Source organism: Taudactylus pleione, unplaced genomic scaffold, assembly GCF_031769625.1.
Source record: "Taudactylus pleione unplaced genomic scaffold, aTauple2 ptg000536l, whole genome shotgun sequence".
Classification (NCBI taxonomy): Eukaryota; Metazoa; Chordata; class Amphibia; order Anura; family Myobatrachidae; genus Taudactylus; species Taudactylus pleione.
Window position 1 is genome coordinate 4227160 of NW_028284938.1, and position 18566 is coordinate 4245725.

At 41.8% G+C, this 18566-nt stretch overlaps 1 protein-coding gene across 2 annotated transcripts in view; it reads left to right on the plus strand.

The window, feature by feature from the left end:
- Positions 1–222: 222 nt before the first annotated feature.
- The window catches only part of SLC29A4 (solute carrier family 29 member 4), a 104555-nt gene continuing 86211 nt past the window's right edge, over positions 223–18566 (plus strand). Inside the window, exon 1 of one of the 2 annotated variants that reach the window (XM_088451050.1) lies at positions 223–281. The gene's annotated coding sequence lies outside the window, so the exon portion shown is untranslated. Of the gene's footprint in view, positions 282–643; positions 687–18566 lie in introns of those variants that run through there. The other variant, XM_088451051.1, reaches the window with a different exon arrangement.

Below are 18566 nucleotides of genomic sequence, written 5' to 3' on the forward strand. Positions count from 1 at the left end.
TGGATGTGCACTGGCTCTCTGGCTCTCTGGCTGACTGGATGTGCACTGGCTCTCTGGCTCTCTGGCTGACTGGATCTCTTCACAGCTCATCTAGGGGATGGAGGCGTCACTTCATGTAGTGGATACCGATTTTTCTGTACAGTAGCAGCAGCGTCTCTGCCTGCTGCTTATGCACAGGTTGTGGTTATCCATGCGCATGCCTAGCAAACCTACTTCTTCCAAGGATGATTAGAAATAACAATACTTCTAAATGAGCAATAATTTACAAGACAAGTACACAGGTATGCATTATTGAAAGTTGAGAAGCCCAGTATTTCTATTCAACCACCTATTCATATATACATACATACACCCCATATAATATTTCGTTTTAATAGCTTACAAGCAGAAAGAATGACGTTACGATTGTCTGTTTTTATCTCAATCAGCTGATCATTTGTTTTTTTATGTCCTTATTAGTGTACAAATCTCTGACAATATGGTTTAGCTGGTATGAGATGATGTGGAGGGTCTGTTATTATTATACTGTACATATGACTAGAGAGAAGCCGGAGGAGGGCCCTGTATCTGCAGTAACCTTTGGAGGAAGAATATTAGTAGGCGGGATTGAATGGAAATGCATTATTATGTCTCTGCCTCAATCCCTCTCAGTGCCTCAGAGCTGTCCTTTGTCCTGGATCTAGGTGGTAAGATGTTCTTTCTCCTCTCATGTCTGTCACTGGCGTCTGTCTAGTCCGTTCATCCACTGTCCTCAGATTAATGTGTCGCCCGATTATTTATAAATCTGATCTGTAAAATACAAGCAAAAATAAAGCCCTGTTTTGTGCACAAGAAGTCTGCGGCCATGGTGGGGCGCTTCCTCAACAGATGGTCCTAAAACCTCCGTAACAATCAACAGATGGGTCTGCTGCCTAATGTACGTACAGTTGTCTATGTCATTGTCTTTTGCTGATAATTGTATTTTGCCCTCGTCCTGTGTAAGTGTGTTGCGAAGCGCTGCAAAAATAGAACAATATTATATGTTATAAAATTATTATAGCATGGCCGTGTATTAAGGGATTTAGTGAAAACAATATGGTAGCCGTGTACAGTAAGTGGTACTGTATAAAAGGATTGGTGCACATGGTGCATGATAAGTTGACGTAAAGTCACAGATCTGATAGCATTGGGAAAGGCTAGGACCTCCTTATAATTGATTTAAATCTGTGCTAGAAATGACAATTCAGTATACATGGTTTCACAATCTAGAATACATAGGAATATTTATATTATATGTGCCGTATATATATCATATATACATTGCCACAAAAAATAATGTTATGTTATTTTTGTTTAGTTAAGATTTTTAAGGGTTTGTACAATACTCAGTTTAATGTACATACATTACAGACAAAATATTACCTAATTATTTAGGGTTACAATTTAACTATTTGAGTTAAGCTAATAAGGCATAAACTGGTTGTTTCATTAAGTCATCTGGTTGTTTTATTATTCCACCTGAGCACACAGGTGTGGTTCAAATATACCAGGAATCATTGATTTGGAATGAATGGGTACATAGAGATTATGGTGATAACACTGAGAATATTATCGGGCAACATCGTCACAAATTTTTATCAATTATGATAAAATATGGCTGCTATTCAGCAATATTTTCTGCAGGGACTGTGGTTGCGGTAACACGCTATCCCTGCGATGTCACAGAAGGTATTGTTTTCGGGATTCCAAAAACAATCCCTTCTGTTTCTTCTTCTGTGCATGCTCAGTCATGCGCTCGGGAACTGTCTCTGTCCCTGCTTGCGGTGACCGCTGATGGGGTAAGTACATCTCCAGCCTGTCCAAATTGATTGACATGTGTATACAGGCTTTATACTAGCCTGTATACATGTATATTTATGTGGTTTTAATCGCACATAAATATACATGTATACAGGCTAATATAAAGCCTGTATACACATGTCAATCACTTTCCGCAGGTTTAACAGGCTCTAAATGGACTTACCTGTCGGCAATCACTGGAAAGCAGGCACGGAGACTGGGCGGGCTTACAAGATGCTGCAGGGACTTATGGGAAAATATTCCCTCTGTCCCTGCAGTTTTCGGAATATTTAAGTATTTTCTTCATATAACGCCAATTCTGAGATGGCGTTATATAAAGTAATGATTTATCAAGTGATTTAACACTTTTTGCTTTGCTGAATAGCAAAAAGTGTTAAAGCACTGTAGAGATCAATGGCTGATCTCTACAGTGCGGTATTCAGCGAGATGGGAATTAGTGGACAAGATAATTGCGTTATCTTCCACATTATTCCATTGCTGAATAGGGGATTTACATAAAGACACGGAAATCATAGTTTCCGTATTTTTAATGTAAAAAAATCAATGCTGAATAGACCCCTGTAACACTAAACTTTTGGCTTATATAAACAGATGCATTGATATAAATTCAGTGTTCAAGTAACAAGAATATAAAACCTGTATTTACATGCATCAGCATTTTGCCACACTACACTGAGGTCAAAAATTAAATTCCCATTCATGGCCTGTCTGAGTATATATGTGGAATTTGTATGTTCTCTTTGTTTTTTGTTTTTTTTTGCATGGGTCTTCTCCAGGTGCTCTAGTTTCCTCCCACACTCCAAAAACATGTTGGTACTCTACTGTGTATGTGTGCTTGTATGTAGGGAATATAAGAAGAAAGCCCAAATGGGACAAGGACTGATATTAATGACTTAAATTCTCTGTACAGCACTGTATAAATTGGTGGTGCTATATAAATAATTGGTAATAATAATAATCACCATCATCACTAATTAAGGGATCTGATTGCCCTATGTATGCAACGTGTATAACTATTACCATGTATATATGCTTACATATTCAACATTAGGGTGCCTGGGAGAAAAACCACATACTGTACTGTATGGATAACTTCAAAATAATGTGCCAAAAGACCAGCACTCTCAGTCTAATAGTGAAATAAATCTTTATTTTGAAATTGCTGTCTCTCATGAGGACAAATGTATCCTTGCTAAAAGTCGGAATAAAGATTTATTTCACTGTTAGATGGAGAGTGCTGTATTTGGAACATTGTGTGGTGTGTGTGTGCATGCGCGTGTGTGTGTGTGTGCATGTGATAACACAAACCAATGGAAATGCACTTTCATCAGGGATTAGGTACACACAAAACACTTACCTGAATAGCATACCCCTTCGCCATATGTAACATACCAGTTGCTGCAGTCGGAGTAGAAAGCACTGGTGTATGACATCTCAAGTGAGGATGCAGTCAGGAAGCCGACGGTCGAAATGCCGACCTCCGGCTTCCCGACTGTCAAATCCCGGCAAGGTACTAATGACAGGCATCAAAATCCCGATGCCTGTCATTAGACCTACGCCGGGAGCCCGGCACCCTTGCAAACCAAACAAAGGTAAGCCAGGCACCGACAGCTATGGGGAGGAGGGTTAGGTTTTAGGGCTCCCCAGGGGACTTAGGGTTAGGCAACCCCCTGGGAGGGTTAGGTTTAGGCTACGGGGAAGGGGGGGTTAGGGTTAGGCACCCCCGGGGGGTTAGAGTTAGGCAATAGGGAGGGAGGTTAGGGTTAGGCACCCCTAAAGGAGGGTTAGGGTTAGGGGGGAATAGGGTTAGTATATACTTACCTTTGGAGCTGTCGGGATCTTCACTGCTGCTGGTCTTCCGGCATCAGGGGTTTGAACTGCCGGACATAGGTCCGGCAGTATTTCTTACCGATCCCCTCAAGTGAGACCCGTGACCATGAGACAACACTAACAAAAACAAGTCTATCAAACATCAGTAAAAGCAGACCAAACAGTAGAAAGCATATGCATAATAATGTACAACTTGCATCCAGAAATACAGCTCAAATATAAGCAAGCTCTGTGTACTGGGCTAATAAGCATCATATTATTCAGTATATAAAAGCAAATCACCATTAAGTCATAGTGAATGACATAAAAATAACAACATCTCATAATAATTAAAGAGACCGTCTACCTGGGAAAATGACCAGATAGCTATTAACAATAGAAAGCTAGTAAAGACAGATATGCTGTTAAATACTTAAATAAAAAATATCTACTGCAACTGCGTGGAAAAAAATATTATTGCTAATAAGGTACCGTATCCTTACAAAGGCACTGTATGTTAACGAATAATAATAAATATAAATATAATAAATATATGGACCTCTTCCAAACATATAGACAACATATAACAAGAAAATGACAAGAAAAACCAATGAAGGCCAATAATTTGATTGAGTGCTCTCCAACCAATATATCCACTTAATTTATAACCTAAGTAACTTTTTAGATTTATCCCCTCCTCTGGTCTATAATATTATTCCAGATTTGGCTAAACTATGTGGACCTGTGCTAAAAGTCTGGCCACTGGCTATTTCTATCGGGTCGGCCACCATGATCACAGACCTATGAAGGCCATCCTTCTTTAAACTGGCATTCTATATTGCCCACATATCACTTGCCACGTGGTCTAAGTAGTACAAGTTAAGTGATCATTAATTTAGGATTTTTCATCTAGATTAATGGTGACTGATTGTATAGTCCGTATTAAGGTAACTACAGGTAAGACGATTGTGGCATTTAAAACAACCTTTTTTTTGGCACTGCTTAAAAAAATATTAGATACTTGTTTCCTTAGATTGGTGTCGCCAGTTTAATATTTGTCCCTTTGATTAACAAGGTATTAAGTGAGAGAAGCAAAAAATAGCAACCGATTGTAATGGACAATGTACAGTATAATACAGTTGAAAAAAATCTGTGTGCACACAGAATTGATATATTGTAGTTAGTAATCTATAACACTGTTCATAAATAATATAACAGCAATAAAATTGCCCAAAATGTTGACGAGAAACGCATCATTTGTTCTCTGTACCAGGAAGTGCTGTTGAAGCCATGGGACGGTTGCTGTACCACATGGCACGCTACAAGATACAGTACAACCACAGCCTGTAACATGACAGTTAGGAGCTGATTGGCTGGTTGTTTATCACTCTGCACTTTATCACTTTCCAGAGCCCCAGTGTGTGCTCTGTCCAGCCGGACATCGAGCCATTGTAATTGACAAGCAAGACCCATCCCTCCCAGCTGACCAGAGCGCAGGTTACAGCCAAGAATAAGGAGATATCAGGCAGGGCCGGCAACAGAAATCTTTGGGCCCGGTACACTTATACCTCTGGGGCCCCCGACCAAGCAACTTTTCCTCTGTCAGATAGAATTGTCCCCAAAACAAAATTAATATATATATATATATATATATACATATCAACCACCTGGGGGGGAGAGAGAGAGAGTGTGTGCGTATATATATATATACATATCAGCCACCTTGGGGGGGGGGAGAGTATGCGTATATATATATATATATATATATATATATACATATATATATATATATATATTCTAAAAGCAGAGCAGAAAATATATCATTTTGTTTTTAAATATATATACTGGTGTTAATTTTACAAACAGGGTTCTTATGCACTTTTCAGAACAGGAAGGGAAGGTAAATGGTTACAAGGATTATTTGCACACAGCGGTGGAAGGCACGGACTTGTTATGCATGTAATTTTTAGGTCACACAGATATCACAAGATGGAACTTTGACTAGGAATACAGATATTATAATCTTACACCAGTGGGCAACATGACAGGGGGAGAAGGTTAAACCTGGTCACTGTATCATAAATGAAAACTGCTGCCACAAACAAGTTGAATCCAAATAAACTGTCAAGAGAGAGAGAGAGAAAGAGAAGAGAGAGAGAGAGAGAGAAAGAGAGAGAGTGAGAGAAAGAGAGAGTGAGACTTTGACTTCTTGATGCTGGCCGGAGGTTCCGGATGAAAATCGTGCTTCTCATCAGGCTGTCTGCTCTTGTGAGGTGGACCACGGCTGCTGAGACTGAGAGGAAGGAGCGGCAAAGGACCCAGCGGAAATGTAATGACGTTGCTACGTCATTCACCCCGACCATGTGATGTGACAGGTGACCGGGAAGAGAGGACGGGCAGCTGCTGGCCACTTGCTCTCCTCGCCCATCAGTGTATACATTACAATTAGACCCCGCAGACCCATTTTACCCCTCCGAACTTCTGGGCCCTCTGAGCCTTGAGGCCCGGGTCAGGTGTACCCTTAGTCCCCCCGGGCCTGACATCAGGTCTCTATCGGGGGTGCCTGTCTTAGAACCAGTACACGCAAGCTTTACTGGGGTGAGACTGCACTTACAGTGTATTGGAAGCCACTATACACTATATAATACATCATTTAAAAAAAAAGTTTTGCATTTACAGCGCTTTCACCTTAAGCTTGAATTCCCCTTACAGTATACTAACTTTATCCTGCTTTTTGCAACTAACAATTGAACTGCTACTGGATATTCACCTTCATATGCTTATATGCTTTTACAGCTTGAGTCTCCCATATCCAAATATACCGAAATACGAATATTCCGAAATACGGAGTATTTTTAGCATGACTGAAAAAGTGAAACCTTTGTTTTCTGATGGTTCAATGTACACAAACTTTGTTTAAAGCACAAAATTATTAAAAATATAGTATAAAATAACCTTTAGGCTGTTTGTATAAGGTGTATATGAATTTCATGTATGTACACAAAGTTTTTTTGAGGCACAAAATTATTACAAATATTTTATAATATGACCTGCAGGCTGTGTGTATAAGGTGTATATAGAACATAAATGCATTCTGTGTGTATATTTGGGTCCCATTCCCAAGATATTTCATTATGGTAAGCAAATATTCCAAAATACGGAGTATTCCAATATCCAAAATACTGCTGGTGCTAAAAATGTTGGATATGGGAGACTCAACCTGTATTACTGACTACAATATATCAATTCTGTGTGCACAAAGATTTTTTTAAACTGTACTTTGCCCATTTTCTGTTACAATTGATTGTTATTTTTTGCTACTTCCTGTTTTAATTATATACACAATAATATTTTATATGCTATTGGGTGTCATTATACAATGTAATTGTGCCTTGCTCCAGCGCTCCCTCTTTTTGCCTTTTATTTTGTCTTTTGTGGGGAAACAGCATCCCCCTTCTTTCCAGTGATGAGCAGCAGAAACAGTAGTACATTTGTTTGATCTGTTTTATAAAGATTAGACTTGCACATAATTAGCGCAGGGGTATCAAATATGCTGCCCTCCAGCTGCTGGGGAACTACATATCCCAGCATGCCTTGCCAATGTTTTAATATACCCTAATAGCAAAACTGTGGCAGTGCATGCTGGGATGTGTAGTTCCACTGCAGCTGGAGGGTTTCATGTTTGACACCCCTGCTTTAGCGCCTGGCATTTCTTTCTTAAATGAGAGTGTTGTAGCATTGTCAAGTCAGGAACAAATGAATCTATCATCAGGCTAAAATGAGTAAAACAGCATTTTAGGTACCCGTTGTTCCCACAGGATCGATGGAGATTTTCCTTTATAAAAAAAAAACAAGTTTTATCACTCGTTGTGAATGATAAAACTCGTTGATAAATGAGGCGCCCAGTGTCTTATGGTGGATGACAAAGTGTTCCTGTTTATTAAATATAAAGGGAAGTTTTGTACTGAAAACCTTTACAAATTGTGATATCTAGATTATTGACTGAATCTGTATCTATCGTATATGTGAATTTTTCCAGGCTATCCATAGCATTTTATGATTTAAGTAATTCAACAAAAGCATACATAAGTTACTCTTTACATAACCAAGAGCCCATCAATGTATCTAGTGTACATAAAGGTTGGGGTCAGTGGAAAAGACCCCTTGGTCTATTTTAAATATATAAGAGTTGGCACACATTGTTGCTACATTAGACTTAGGGCCTGATCCAGACCCGCTCACAAACACACAGTGCTCGCAAGCGCGGTCGATGTTTTCCCCCCTGTGCATGCGCCGCGTCCGGCGTGCGCATGCGCGAGCCCCAGCTAGCGGCTGAAGTTCAGTCACTCCGGGGTTCGCTACAAGACGGGGCGGCTGTCGATGTTGATTGACAGCTCGCCCCGTTTTGTAGGCGGGTAGAGGAGGTGGTTGAGCAAATGCAGGCATTCCCAAAGGAACGCCTGGCATTTGTGGGCGGCCCTACCGACAACACTAGTGATGTCAGTAGTGGACTTCCAGCTCTATTAGAGCAGGAAGTCCACTCGGGCTTGCGGGAGCCGAGACCCTACCACAGCGTCTCGTCGCAAGCCAGATGGTTGCGATAATCGCAACGGTCTCCAGGCCACTCGCACAAGCTGTGGGTGGTCACCCATAGCTTTGCGAGCGGTTTGGAGGAGGGAAAAAAAAACGCCCTGATTCAGAGCGAGCACTCGCTAGCAGCGAGCGACTCTGAATCAGGCCCTTAGTCTCAAAACCCACTATTTGCATGTAGTGATCCCCATAAAAATGAAGTAAAATAAAAATAAAATAGAAATAATAAACAGATCAGTCCCCTAGATAGTGGGAATTGTCCTCAATAAGAGGACTTGTGGCTATTAGCCCTTCATGGTGTAGGATACATGTGAAATGATTGGAAACATTCACTCTACAGGCATGACTAGGGAAATTTGTGGTAGCATAAGCAAAAGAGAAGAGGTATATTTCAGAAAAATTGTCTGGTTCTAAACACACAGTTGGAGATATGCATTGAAGAAAACTGATAAAACTGATATATGTGGGAATTCAATTAGGTGCGAGTTTGGTCCTGAGAGGCAAATTCACGGAAATTTGCCTTGTAACTACAGTACAGTTGCTATTCAATTCCAAACTCACATTTCAGAGTAATTTCACCTGTTTTTGTTCACACCCCCCAAAACAGGTGAAAAAGTAGGGAAAATCTTTATTTTAAGATTCAAAATATCGGTACTTACTTCATGGACACCCCCCCCCCCCTCTCTTTCCCTAATTACTAATTAGGAATTTGGACATTTTCAATTAGCTAAATTGGGACACTAATTATATGTCATTTTGGGAGTGAAAAAAAAATAAATGGGCTCAAATTACACCAAAATAAGCTTTTTAGCTAAATAATGAACACCAAATTTAATGAAAGTATTTATTGCAACGAAAAATAATTGCTTTTTTACATTTTTTATCATTGTTTTTTCAATTTTTAAAGTTGCCTCAAATTACCCTGAAAGCATATATTTTTTCAACTTTTTTTGTGTTTTCCGTTTCATTTCTTTGTGATTAAAAAATGTCTACAGAGTTTGACACCTTATAAAACCATACAGTACTTTCCTTATGCCCACTTTCAGGGCCTCATTCAGAGGCGGTCGGAGGATGCAATCGGTCGCTCAGAAACTGGGCGGCCGCTTGCATCCTGACCGCCCGCCTCTGTTTCGGTCGTTAGGCTGTGGGTTTTCACCCACAGCTCTAACGACCGCTAGGGTGATGGTCGCGATGGTCCATCGGGGCTTACGACGAGACCCTAGGGTAGGGTCTCACTTGTCGTAAGCCCCGGAGAGCTTCTGGCTCTGTCAGAGCCGGAAGCTCTCCACTGACATCACTAGGGAACGCCTCTGTTTGGGCTGCCACCCCCCCAGCCCACCTTCCAAACGGGGCGAACTGTCAATCAACATCGACAGCTCGCCCCCTTTGGAAAGAGACCCGCTCGTAGCGGGTCTCACGCATGCGCACGAAGGAGCCGGCTCCCTCATGCGCATGCGCACTGGACAAACATCGAGGCGGCCATGCGGTCGTAGACCGTACGGCCGCCTCTGAATGAAGGCCTCAGTCTTCTATATGATTCTGCTACCGAAGTTGTCACTTTTTGACGGTCCAGGATGGTCTCCCCACTTTTTCATGCTATTTTCCTTGCTCACTTTTTGTACAAATTTCGCACTCTCTCACTGCGAGTATTACGAATTGGCATTTCTAATTGAATTGTGCGCATATCGGGTGTGCAAATAAAGGCAAAGTGTGCGAATTATATAGTGAAGTGTGCGAGTTTATCGCCTTTTGCAAACTCGCAAAGGGAACCTAGATTTAATGGTTTCCCTTTGTGTTGCTGAAGACTCTTCTGGAACTTAAGGAGTGTGTATAATAGAGAGTAAATTGCAATAAACAGCTTTTTGGAATATAGTATCCAGTTCTTTCTTAAAGCTTAATGCTGGATCTTGTGTAAGCTTCTTGTATGTTGAATTATCACCAATTTGCCGATTTATTATTCTCTAATACTGTATCAGGATAAGTACGACCTTGCAAGTGGGTGGATTGTGGTACAGTATCTGCATATATACCAAGGTGTTGGAGAGCCTGAAATTCCTTTAGATAAGTTGTTGTGTACCGGACCAGATATCTGACGCCATTTAGCTAGTGTGAAATGAAGCATCCTTGTACAGGTTTCACTTGTGGCAGTTGCTGTTGCCCGTTCAAATATTTATTTGTTGTTGTTGGAATTGTATGGGGTTTGCAGGGAAGAGTTGCTTCTTTATGAATGTCAGTTTGGCTAAAGTATTCCTTAAGTTTAAATTGGTGACTTAAGCTGGGTACACACTGACAGATACATTGGCCGATCAATTGATCGGCCAATGTATCTGCTGCCCGTTGGGCAGTGTGTACCCGCGTTATGTCGGTGAACGTTGGCGTTCACCGACATATCGCATTGGCTGTGCTGCACAGCCGATGGACAGATATGTCTGCAGACATGGTAATGTGGTAGGACTGCACTCTACTGTATGGGCAGTTGGGGTGTGGTGTTGGGGTGTGGGACGTAACTAGTGTGTTTAAGGGATGCTGCACTTTCCTTCTGGCAGGAGTACCGGGTCCTGTGTGGTAACTTGATTGAGAGGTAGGGGTTCTAAAGTGCGCTCTCCCTGTGAGTGCAGTGGTGGTGTGGGTGTCTGGGACTATTGTGTAGTAGCTAGTGTGCTGGGTGTGAGTGGGGGTGGCGTGTGGGACATGGAATAAATGAGAGACAGACACAGATGAGGAGGCCAAATGTTTTAATGGAGTAGTCACAATGCTTCTCCTATGTGGTCCCAGGCAGAGGAAGGTGTGGTGGTGGGTGGGGGAGAGAGACTGGGGAGGTGGGTCGACCCTTTCAGGGGGCTCCTTCCCGTGTGGTTCAATACACCGACACGTTACTCCTGCTGGACCTTTGGTCAACAGTCTTGTGGAGTCTCAGGTGGTGGGAGGGTGGAGAAATGGGGGAGGCAGCAGCAGGTGTGTGGGGGTGTAAGCACCCTTGCGGCGTCCTGCGGGTTGGTCAGAGTCTCGAAGTCTGATACCTACAGGTAGGATTTGGCCTGAGGTGGATGCGGCCGTGGAGGTTATCGTTGCTGCAGATCTGTGCTGTATGGATGGACTGCTGCAGTTGCAGAGTTGGGTTGCTGCTGTTCAGGGGAGGAAATCACTTTGTCTGTGGAGGTCAGCGACCGGGTGGTGTTGGTGGGTGGTTAATGCGGCTGTAGATTCTGCTGCTGTTGCCGGGCCACTAAAGCGGGATTTGGGTGCTGTTGTGGGAGCCGGAGGTGGGTGAGGAGAGTGGATGAGTGATGCCCACCCCTGTAGTAGGGGGTGGTCTGCCCGGGACGGGCTGGATGAGGTAGCCCTTGGGTGTGCTGAGCTAGATAGGAGCTATTCAGAAAGTTGAGGCGGTGCTCGCACCAGCGAGTGCAGGGGCAGGGAAGATGGAACGGCCTGGACCACCGGAGGTCCCCGTGGGGATGAGGAGCATCGGTGGGGGTAGGCCGTGGTTCTGGAGTGTGGGGGTGTAGGGGTCTCCAATGCGTTTCGGCAGGGGTTCTGCCTTCTTCAAGGCAGACATATCTGTCCATAGGCAGGTGTGCACGAGCGGTCTGCAGACCACCCATACACACAGAGTGGCAGCCGCGAGGAGGGGGGCGGGATGCGGGACCCGCCCCCTGGTCGCCGGGACCCGCGGATGAAGGCCGTTCAGTGTGTATGAACGACCATCATCTGCAGATATATCTATTCTGCACAGAAGCTCATTCTGGCTACACGAGACCCACTGCAGTCAGGCCTGCTTGAAACTCCACCTCTGTGCATTCATTATCCAAGCTCCGCCCCTAATCTGCACTAAGCTCCACCTCCAATTCACACCAAGCTCCGCCCCCAAAGCTGTATTCCCCTGGATGCCTGAATCTTTGTCCATTCACCTGGGCCCCCTCTCCTCAGTTACCCGCTCCATCAACACTGCAGCAGCCGGGCACCAGTCTACATAATCGGAGGTGTAATGTATGTCTCTCTATAAAGTAATCAAATTGGTGTTTGTATTAATGCAAATACATCACATAGTAAGCTCCAGGAGGGTTATTGTATATATTCTATAATTTGGGAAGACACCCTTACATCTTCATTTAGTAACTTCAGAGTGCCACTCTACACCTACTTTGTGCATGTATAGCACATATTATATATATATATATATATATATATATATATATATATATATATATATATAATATGTATAGAGATCCAGTAGTTTGGCACTTAGCATAAATATCCAAAAAAGTTGTTGGGTGCCCTCCTGTGGGTGGGATACACAGCAAGTATCTCCTAAGGAGCTATATAAGCCCCAGGGGAAAACAGATAGGCGGCACTCCGAAGGTAGCAAAACAGTCAATGTGTATTTAAATCAGAAACATAGTTACACACATAGTGTCAACGCTTCAAGGTCAACGGCGGACCTTTTCATCAGGACTTCACAAGCCCTTACTGTGTAGTATAGAGTACCACCCCTGCGCTGTGTTCTATCAGACCACACTGCTCCCAAAGGGACAGTGTCAGCCAGAGCCGTAACTAGACTATTTGGTGCCCTGTGCCAGAGAGAGCATTGGCGTCCCGCAATTTTTTTAAATAGGGGCATAAGATAGCACACCTGAAAAAGGGCCATGCCATGGGGAAGGGCCAGGGAAGAGATAGGGGTACTCCTGGGGCAGCCAGGAGATGCTGTGGATAAAAGAAGAGGAAACTACAAGTGAGAATGATAACAAACAGGGAAATTGACATGTCCAAACAGCCCTGCCCTGCGGTGCCCTGTGCCATGGCACTGGTCGCAACACCCTAGTTACGGCCCTGGTGTCAGCACAAACAGGCAGAGCGGCAGGGCCTGGATTAAGGGTAATGGGGGCCACAGTCATTTGGCTTGTGGGGGGCACCTACAATCATCCCCCCTTCACTGTGCTCAACATCCCATTCTCTCTGTTGTCCGTCCAGTTTCCACTGTGCTGTGCAGTTCTGTGTCATAGCTGCTCTGCACTGTGTGCAGGGCAGGGGCGTTAAGGAGGGGACCCGTGCGCAGTCTCTGTCACGGGCCCCCTCCTCTCAGTCCAGTGGCCGGCAGCGCACTGAGCACAGCGCGGCCAGCGCCGCACTGATAGACTCTGGGCACTAGCGTGTGCCCAGAGTCTATAACGCATGCACAGGCCACCGTCAAAATGGCTGCGGTGTCCAATTTCCCTGTACTGCGCACGCGCAAAATGGCAGGAAAATGGCTTAGGCGCCCATTTTCCAGACGTTTTTACAGCGCTGACACCGGCACCAATATGGGACTCCGGAGAGGTGAGTATAATATGGTGCAAGGTGTTCAGTGTTGGCCCCCTTGGACCCAGGTACCCGTGTGCCACGCACACCCTGCACCCATTATAATACACCCCTGGCGCAGGGTCTCGGAGCAACTGTGTTGCTGAAGGGGCTATTCATGGGAGCCCTCCATGTGTGTGGGCCCTGAGGTGACCACTCCCTCTGCCCTGCCGTTAATCTGGCACTACACTGCAGCTTCATCAAGCTGGCCTCCTTGTCTCTGACTGACTGAGCTCTGCCACCTGAGAGAGTTAAGAATGAGGTAGATAATTTTAATTCTAGTCAGTGTTTCTATAATTAAAATGTGGGGTCTGAAAGGGATATTTATGTATTTATATGTATGTGTGTGTGTGTATATATATATATATATATTTATATATGTGTGTAACGATGTACTTAGTTGTTAGCACCTATTGGTGTTGAAATATGTGTGTGAAATTTTCATTAATGCATCAAACATGTACTTTAGTGTGAAAAATCCAGAACATGTTAGGTGTAATGATGCCTTGTATACAACAATGGATACTGTATTTCTAAAAAACAGTGTTAAAGTGCTCAATGTACTATATATAAAGTGTCATGTGAAAAAAAATGCATTCACTATGATAAATATAAAGTGCTAGGTATCAAGAATTATTCTAAAAAATAATTTATTTTAAAAAAACACATTTATTACAATCATTTCATATAAATACTAAAAATGCATCATACACACAAAAATAAAATTAAAAATAAATAAATGAAACACAGGGGTATAAATAATATAAGATAATAAAGAGTAAAATAATTCAATATTATGTAAAACAGTATCTATTCGGTACCATGAGTATTTAGAGATGAAGTCCAGTGTGACGAAACGCGTTGGCTATTAACTTTGCCTGCCTAAGATGAACTTGATGAGATTAAAGGGGCCTATCCATTAGCAGATCTTTCTGAAAGACAACAGACAAAAGTTTTATCTTTTGAAAATTCCTAGGGCTGCTGTGATAGATATCTGTCATGTACATGACAGATTTTTGCAAACGACGAATGACGAACGATATTGCATGACATCATTCTGGGAGTGGATTTTTTTTTATGTTTCTATTACCGCAACAGATATTTCTAATATCTTTCAGTAGTAAAGGATAATTGACCAACATGTTGGAGAGACAAAAGACCCAATTTGTCGGCTGCGGGAGTGCACATTTTTATCGTTCAGAGCCTATCCATTAGCAGATAAATTGAACGACTGAACGATAAATCGTTCATCATTCAAATTTATCTGCTAATGGATAGGCCCCTTAAGATAAGAGAATTTTTTAACATTGTTTATTTATTGCATAAAAACATTTTAAATTCCTTCTCTAAATACTCATGGTACCGAATAGATACTGTTTTACATAATACTGAATTCTTATACTCTTTATTATCTTATATTATTTATACCCCTGTGTTTCATTTATTTAGTTTTCATTTTATTTTTATGTGTATGATGCATTTAGTATTTATATGAAATGATTGTAATAAATGAGGTTTTTTATAAGAAATTATTTTTTAGAATAATTTTTGATACCTGGCACTTTATATTTATCATATTGAATGCATTATTTTCTCTTGACACTTTATATATAGTACACTGAATATATTTGACTTTATCTTTATATACAAAATACATTGCACCTGAGCACTTTAACAATGTTTTCTAGAAATATCCATTGTTGTATACAAGGCATCATTACACCTAGCACATTCTGGATTTTTCACACTAAAGTACATGTTTGATGCATTAATGAAAATTTCACACACATATTTCAACACCAATAGGCGCTAACATATAAGTACATTGTTATACATCTCTCGCTGAGGGCTGGCCAACCACAGCCCTATATCTCTTGGATAAAAGCTGCCACCTTAGATAATATATAGGGGGGTGTATTTACACTTTTTCACGTTTAAAGATACATACCACATCATAGATATATCAACTATCTGGCACCGCAACCGTCACTTCTTTCACACATTTTTTGGTGTATATATATATATATATGTATGCACATATATATAAATATCTCCAACAAACCTCACATATTATAAATAACATATGTATATGTATGTATGTGTCAAAATATATATACCAGGTTGTGGAGATATGGTCATAGCGTACGATGTTATAGAACTACAAGTATCTGTAATACTCCTTTCACACCGCGAACCCGAGTCGCACCCTGGATTTTGTACACGGGTCCATCCCGAGTGAGACCCCTTTCAGACTGGTGGCCCTACCTGGCTTATTGCCAGGTTGATGATGTCACCGCCATCATGTGCCACCTCCATATTAGCCGCTGCCCAGGGCCGTAGCTAGGGTGGTGCGGTCGGTGCCTCCGCTCAGAGCGCAACAGCGCTCATGATTAATAGAATTTCTATCTTCTTTAATCTGGCGCCGGGCGGCCGCTGCTGCGCGGCCGCAGCGCCCAGCACAGTCAGACAGCCACAGTCTTCCTGCCTCCTTCTGATGTCCCGGCAATCTATTGGGGCGGGAGAGACGACATGACGTCTCCCGATCCAAGTCTCCCACAGTTCAGTGAGGAGCTGCTGGCTACTGTGTGTTGTCGGGTGTGGCTGGCAAGGAGCAGCGCGGTGCAGTGCGGCGCTGTATGTAAAAGTTGTCTCCGCAATAGAGACAGTCTTTCGGAAGTGATCATTTTACAATAGTCTGATGATGCATACCAATAATATGTAAAAAAAAAAAAATGAGAATTGGAGAATTGAAAACTAAATAATCACACATGAGATTTATCTCATGATTGATACGGCCCATAATAAATAAATAAATAAATATATAATATATATATAAATTCCAAAGGAGAGCCGCACTCACTTTGTTGTCACAGTGGGTGCTGTAGCTACATAATAAATTTGTACAAATGGCTGTATTGATCCTTAGCAAGAATCAAAAAACGAGGTCAGCACACCAAAAAGAAAAACGAAAAATTCTAAATAACAAAAGATTATAAAAATCTATTGTATCTTAAACATATATATTGTATCACTCAAAAGAGATTAAATCACTCAGCCTTATAGACAATGCTCAGCAGCTCCCCAAAGAAAACATTTTTTTTTTTTTAGGATCATAGAAAGACATTAAATGAAAGTTCATCATTAAGACCCATTGGTCGTAGTGTTTTCAACTGATATATTAATTCACATTCCTTCTGCAGGAGTTAAGTTAAGTTAAGATACAATAGATTTTTATAATCTTTTGTTATTTAGAATTTTTCTTTTTTTGTTTTTCTTCTATATGTATTATGTTAGGTGTTTATGTGGAGGTTTTTTCTTTGTATATTTTCAATTTATATTATTGTTTGTAATAGGATTGAGATGTGTTATCTGAATTGCGGGTACACAAGCGCCTGTCAGGCAGGACTCTGATTGGAAGAGCACCGGGATTATATACAGGGGTTACCTAGGTAACCAACTAAGTGTTGATATCACTTTCCCATTTAACATGTGACCGAGTGGTGTCACGTGTATCCAGCATTTGTGTAAGCCTATACTTGTTATGCAGTGACGTCATGTGAGGTTTGCCCCCGAGAGATGCACTGGCATTGGTCCCTTTGCAGTGCTTTTTCCGGGTTAGACGTAATTTTTATTGTTTGATTCACAGGTTCTCAAACTTGGTCCTCAGAACCCCAAACAGTGCATGTTTTGCAGGTCTCCTCACATAATTACTAATAAAACAGTTAGCTGCACTTGTGGATTTTTAAAATGTGTCAGTAATTATTGAATACACCTGTGCACCTGCTGGGTGACCTGCAAAAAGTGAACTGTGTGGGGTCCTGAGGACCGAGTTTGAGAACCACTGGTCTGATTGTTTGGCTACGTGACTACAGGAGCACGTGTCACATGCCGAGATGCCGCTTCCGGTTGGAGAGGACTAGCGTGTAGCTGAGTTCCCCGGCAGCAGGTGAGTTCCATCAGTGCTTTTCTGATTTGGCGCCTGTTTACCCTATTTATGTACCATGCTAAACAGTATGTTTCTGCTCTTGATGAAGGTGGTCGCACCACCGAAACGGCCGTCGGGCATAGGACTGTTCACAACGCATGTGGTCACCAGGTTTTGCTAAGTATTGATTATGTACTACACCTGTGGCATGCATTTTTAGTCACCCGATTGAACATGGCTACATCAGTAATATAAATTATTCCTTTTTCAATGGAGTTTATTTGGTGTGCTGACCTCGTTTTTTGATTCTTGCTAAGGATCAATACAGATATATATATATATATATATATATATATATATATATATATATATATATATATATATATTGGTGTCCGTGTATTGGTGGGATTATATGCTGGGGGGGTACCGGCCATCTTGCCTAGGGCACCAAATTGGCTAGGGTCGCCTCTGCTAATGATGATGATTGCAGCTGTGGATAGTAAAACAGTTGACAGAGCGGCTTCCCATTTGAGCCCTATGGAAACTAGCATTAGTATAAGGTATCAATTCAGACTTCTGTGGCATCATGCAGACACAGCCACTTTGTATCCAACTCAAAAGCAAACTTTTATCATTTATGTACCATCAATTTATGCACCATCAATTACACAGCACTGTAAAGAGAGAAAGTTTCCTTTTCATCAGTCAATGCTTTATTGGAGCTTACAGTCTAAGAGGAAGATTTATCAAACCTTTTAAAGAAAACAAGTGGAGAAGCTGCCTATTTCAACCATTCAGATTCTATCCATCATTGTATAGAATGTATGAGATACAGTGCATCCGGAAAGTATTCACAATGCTTCACTTTTTCCACATTTTGTTATGTTACAGCCTTATTCCAAAATGGAATAAATTCATTTTTGTCCTCAAAACTCTACACACAATACCCCATAATGACAACGTGTAAAAAGTTTTTTGAGATTTTTGAAAATTTAAAAAAACAAAAACAAAAAACACTAAGAAATCATATGTACATAAGTATTCACGGCCTTTGTCATGCAGCTCA